This window comes from Schistocerca cancellata, unplaced genomic scaffold, assembly GCF_023864275.1.
Source record: "Schistocerca cancellata isolate TAMUIC-IGC-003103 unplaced genomic scaffold, iqSchCanc2.1 HiC_scaffold_208, whole genome shotgun sequence".
Classification (NCBI taxonomy): Eukaryota; Metazoa; Arthropoda; class Insecta; order Orthoptera; family Acrididae; genus Schistocerca; species Schistocerca cancellata.
In genome coordinates this window covers 10,001-15,000 of record NW_026046237.1, presented here as the reverse complement: position 1 = coordinate 15,000, position 5,000 = coordinate 10,001, and the positions used below count along the sequence as shown (strand labels likewise).

The 5,000-nt window shown below is 53.4% G+C and overlaps 1 non-coding gene across 1 annotated transcript in view; it reads right to left on the bottom strand.

The window, feature by feature from the left end:
* Window positions 1-1,603, bottom strand: part of LOC126112728 (small subunit ribosomal RNA) — a 1,909-nt gene extending 306 nt beyond the window's left edge. The window contains exon 1 of the ribosomal RNA XR_007524535.1: window positions 1-1,603. This exon is cut by the window's left edge and continues 306 nt beyond it. This is a non-coding gene — a ribosomal RNA (small subunit ribosomal RNA).
* Window positions 1,604-5,000: the final 3,397 nt, after the last annotated feature.

Sequence of the window (5,000 nt, the reverse complement as noted above, 5' to 3'; positions counted from 1 at the left end):
TAGGAAGACACGCTGATTCCTTCAGTGTAGCGCGCGTGCGGCCCAGAACATCTAAGGGCATCACAGACCTGTTATTGCTCAATCTCGTGCGGCTAGAAGCCGCCTGTCCCTCTAAGAAGAAATGTAATCGCTGACAGCACGAAGGATGTCACGCGACTAGTTAGCAGGCTAGAGTCTCGTTCGTTATCGGAATTAACCAGACAAATCGCTCCACCAACTAAGAACGGCCATGCACCACCACCCACCGAATCAAGAAAGAGCTATCAATCTGTCAATCCTTCCGGTGTCCGGGCCTGGTGAGGTTTCCCGTGTTGAGTCAAATTAAGCCGCAGGCTCCACTCCTGGTGGTGCCCTTCCGTCAATTCCTTTAAGTTTCAGCTTTGCAACCATACTTCCCCCGGAACCCAAAAGCTTTGGTTTCCCGGAGGCTGCCCGCCGAGTCATCGGAGGAACTGCGGCGGATCGCTGGCTGGCATCGTTTATGGTTAGAACTAGGGCGGTATCTGATCGCCTTCGAACCTCTAACTTTCGTTCTTGATTAATGAAAACATACTTGGCAAATGCTTTCGCTTCTGTTCGTCTTGCGACGATCCAAGAATTTCACCTCTAACGTCGCAATACGAATGCCCCCGCCTGTCCCTATTAATCATTACCTCGGGTTCCGAAAACCAACAAAATAGAACCGAGGTCCTATTCCATTATTCCATGCACACAGTATTCAGGCGGGCTTGCCTGCTTTAAGCACTCTAATTTGTTCAAAGTAAACGTGCCGGCCCACCCAGACACTCAATAAAGAGCACCTTGGTAGGATTTCAACGGGGTCCGCCTCGGGACGCACGAACACGCACGAGGCGGTCGCACGCCTTCGGCTCGCCCCACCGGCAGGACGTCCCACGATACATGCCAGTTAAACACCGACGGGCGGTGAACCAACAGCGTGGGACACAAATCCAACTACGAGCTTTTTAACCGCAACAACTTTAATATACGCTATTGGAGCTGGAATTACCGCGGCTGCTGGCACCAGACTTGCCCTCCAATAGATACTCGTTAAAGGATTTAAAGTGTACTCATTCCGATTACGGGGCCTCGGATGAGTCCCGTATCGTTATTTTTCGTCACTACCTCCCCGTGCCGGGAGTGGGTAATTTGCGCGCCTGCTGCCTTCCTTGGATGTGGTAGCCGTTTCTCAGGCTCCCTCTCCGGAATCGAACCCTGATTCCCCGTTACCCGTTACAACCATGGTAGGCGCAGAACCTACCATCGACAGTTGATAAGGCAGACATTTGAAAGATGCGTCGCCGGTACGAGGACCGTGCGATCAGCCCAAAGTTATTCAGAGTCACCAAGGCAAACGGACCGGACGAGCCGACCGATTGGTTTTGATCTAATAAAAGCGTCCCTTCCATCTCTGGTCGGGACTCTGTTTGCATGTATTAGCTCTAGAATTACCACAGTTATCCAAGTAACGTGGGTACGATCTAAGGAACCATAACTGATTTAATGAGCCATTCGCGGTTTCACCTTAATGCGGCTTGTACTGAGACATGCATGGCTTAATCTTTGAGACAAGCATATGACTACTGGCAGGATCAACCAGGGAGCTGCGTCAACTAGAGCTGAGCAGCCGGCCGCCCGGGAGTGTGTCCCAGGGGCCCGCGCGAACACGCAAGCGTCCGCTCAATTATTCTGCAAACAGGAGGAGGCTGAGCTCCCCTGCACAATACACCTCGAAACCCTCTCAGGTCCCGGCGGCGCGCAGCGCCGTCCTAAGTACTTGGTCGGGTTCGAGAGAGGCGCAATCGCCCGGAGTTAGGCGAGTAGACGCTTTAGGTGCGACCACCCGTGCTCCCAACTGAGCTTGCCGCTGCCGACAGAGGCCCGGGAGCGTGCTGTCGTGGCATTGCCGGCGGGAGACAACACGCGCCACCTACGGTGACCGGCAGCTCCAACGCCAGCGCCACAGAAGGGCAAAGGCCCCACGTGGGTGCCGAAGCGAACTCTCCCAGCACAGCGCACGTGCCAACACGTCTGCACAACTGCGATACAAACCACCAGCGAGAACCGCTGGGGCGACCGAGCAGCAGACGGCGTCGCGGCGCCGAGTGCCGGGCGGCGGCGCATCCTCAACGCACACAGTCCTCAGTCGGACCAGCACACTGCAGATGTCCACCGCGCTTCGCACCGGGCCCGCGAGGACCCACTTTGGCCGCCCGGCGCCGCGCGCAGGGTGCCCCGGCGCGCAGCTGCGCCGCCTGCCGCGTCCGTCGGCCGGCGCGCCTGCCACTGGGCGCCCCCACCAGCCGGCTGTAGCGCGTGCGCCCACGCACCGCGCGGCCAGCACGCCGGGCGGCCCCCCCTCACCGGCCGGGGACGGTCCCACCCAGCCACCGCCGCGTATCGCTTCACACACAGATTTGCCCTTACTGATTTACCTCCAGCAACAACAACCGCACCACAATGGGTTTACCAGTTGTTCATTTGCGTAACGTCACCAGCAAACGTAGACGTCCATCCCAGTTTGCAAATGCAACGATTATTGCATACCTGTCTGTTAGGTGTCACGACACACTACGTCTGCCCACATACACGCAACAAAATGTGCACGACTAGAGAACACGTGGGAGGTGGCCCCCTACGTATGCGATGTCCATTACGAGACCGACTGTCAACCAGCATCTGTACCATGTCGCAGATGTGGAACGCGGTGCACCATGCTATCACACTGTGTGAGAAGAGACGACTACGTTTGAATACACGCGCCACTACATCAACAGACGGCTCATGCTGATCGCCATCCAGGGCGTCCGTTAATCCCACACGTCTCTATGGCGTACCACACTGCAATGTAGCTGTTATGGGGAGACGGCACGTGGCTGAGTGCACAACATTTGGACCGTATGGTTCGCTGTTGTTGGGCGCAGTCGTTGTACGGTCACACATGTGCCACAGCGTATCATGCAGTACATACGGACCTATGTGCAGTACAATGTGAGGGTTAAGCTTACGACATCAGCGGACAGTGGACACAGGCCGTACCACGACGTAGACTGAGCGCTTCGACATGCGAATGCCAGTGAACAGCTGCGAAGGGCATTGAACACGCAAGCACCTGAACGACCAGCGTGCGAAGGCAGGGGGGAGGGTGGGGGCGATGTACATCCTGCAGTCGTCCACATTACAGTGTACAGCGGGAGCATGTAAAAAGTAAGCAACACTTGCGAAGTGTTGAACATGAAACGATACACAAGAGGGTGGGCGGTGCGAGTAGCGAACTATATTCAGAGGGTTGTGGTTAGACAACACTGGATTAATGTAACGTGTCATATGCCAATTACAGAGCAGGTTAAGGCACAACTTGGGTTAGGTTAAGGCACAACGTGGGTTAGGTTAAGGCACAACTTGGGTTAGGTTAAGGCACAACGTGGGTTAGGTTAAGGCACAACGTGGGTTAGGTTAAGGCACAACGTGGGTTAGGTTAAGGCACAACGTGGGTTAGGTTAAGGCACAACGTGGGTTAGGTTAAGGCACAACGTGGGTTAGGTTAAGGCACAACGTGGGTTAGGTTAAGGCACAACGTGGGTTAGGTTAAGGCACAACGTGGGTTAGGTTAAGGCACAACGTGGGTTAGGTTAAGGCACAACGTGGGTTAGGTTAAGGCACAACGTGGGTTAGGTTAAGGCACAACGTGGGTTAGGTTAAGGCACAACGTGGGTTAGGTTAAGGCACAACGTGGGTTAGGTTAAGGCACAACTTGGGTTAGGTTAAGGCACAACTTGGGTTAGGTTAAGGCACAACTTGGGTTAGGTTAAGGCACAACTTGGGTTAGGTTAAGGCACAACTTGGGTTAGGTTAAGGCACAACTTGGGTTAGGTTAAGGCACAACTTGGGTTAGGTTAAGGCACAACTTGGGTTAGGTTAAGGCACAACTTGGGTTAGGTTAAGGCACAACGTGGGTTAGGTTAAGGCACAACGTGGGTTAGGTTAAGGCACAACGTGGGTTAGGTTAAGGCACAACGTGGGTTAGGTTAAGGCACAACGTGGGTTAGGTTAAGGCACAACGTGGGTTAGGTTAAGGCACAACGTGGGTTAGGTTAAGGCACAACGTGGGTTAGGTTAAGGCACAACGTGGGTTAGGTTAAGGCACAACGTGGGTTAGGTTAAGGCACAACGTGGGTTAGGTTAAGGCACAACGTGGGTTAGGTTAAGGCACAACGTGGGTTAGGTTAAGGCACAACGTGGGTTAGGTTAAGGCACAACGTGGGTTAGGTTAAGGCACAACGTGGGTTAGGTTAAGGCACAACGTGGGTTAGGTTAAGGCACAACGTGGGTTAGGTTAAGGCACAACTTGGGTTAGGTTAAGGCACAACGTGGGTTAGGTTAAGGCACAACTTGGGTTAGGTTAAGGCACAACTTGGGTTAGGTTAAGGCACAACTTGGGTTAGGTTAAGGCACAACTTGGGTTAGGTTAAGGCACAACTTGGGTTAGGTTAAGGCACAACTTGGGTTAGGTTAAGGCACAACTTGGGTTAGGTTAAGGCACAACTTGGGTTAGGTTAAGGCACAACTTGGGTTAGGTTAAGGCACAACGTGGGTTAGGTTAAGGCACAACGTGGGTTAGGTTAAGGCACAACGTGGGTTAGGTTAAGGCACAACGTGGGTTAGGTTAAGGCACAACGTGGGTTAGGTTAAGGCACAACGTGGGTTAGGTTAAGGCACAACGTGGGTTAGGTTAAGGCACAACGTGGGTTAGGTTAAGGCACAACGTGGGTTAGGTTAAGGCACAACGTGGGTTAGGTTAAGGCACAACGTGGGTTAGGTTAAGGCACAACGTGGGTTAGGTTAAGGCACAACGTGGGTTAGGTTAAGGCACAACGTGGGTTAGGTTAAGGCACAACGTGGGTTAGGTTAAGGTAGAAATTGCGTTACATTGCGGTACAAATTGCGTTACATTGCGGTACAAATTGCGTTACATTGCGGTACAAATTGCGTTACATTGC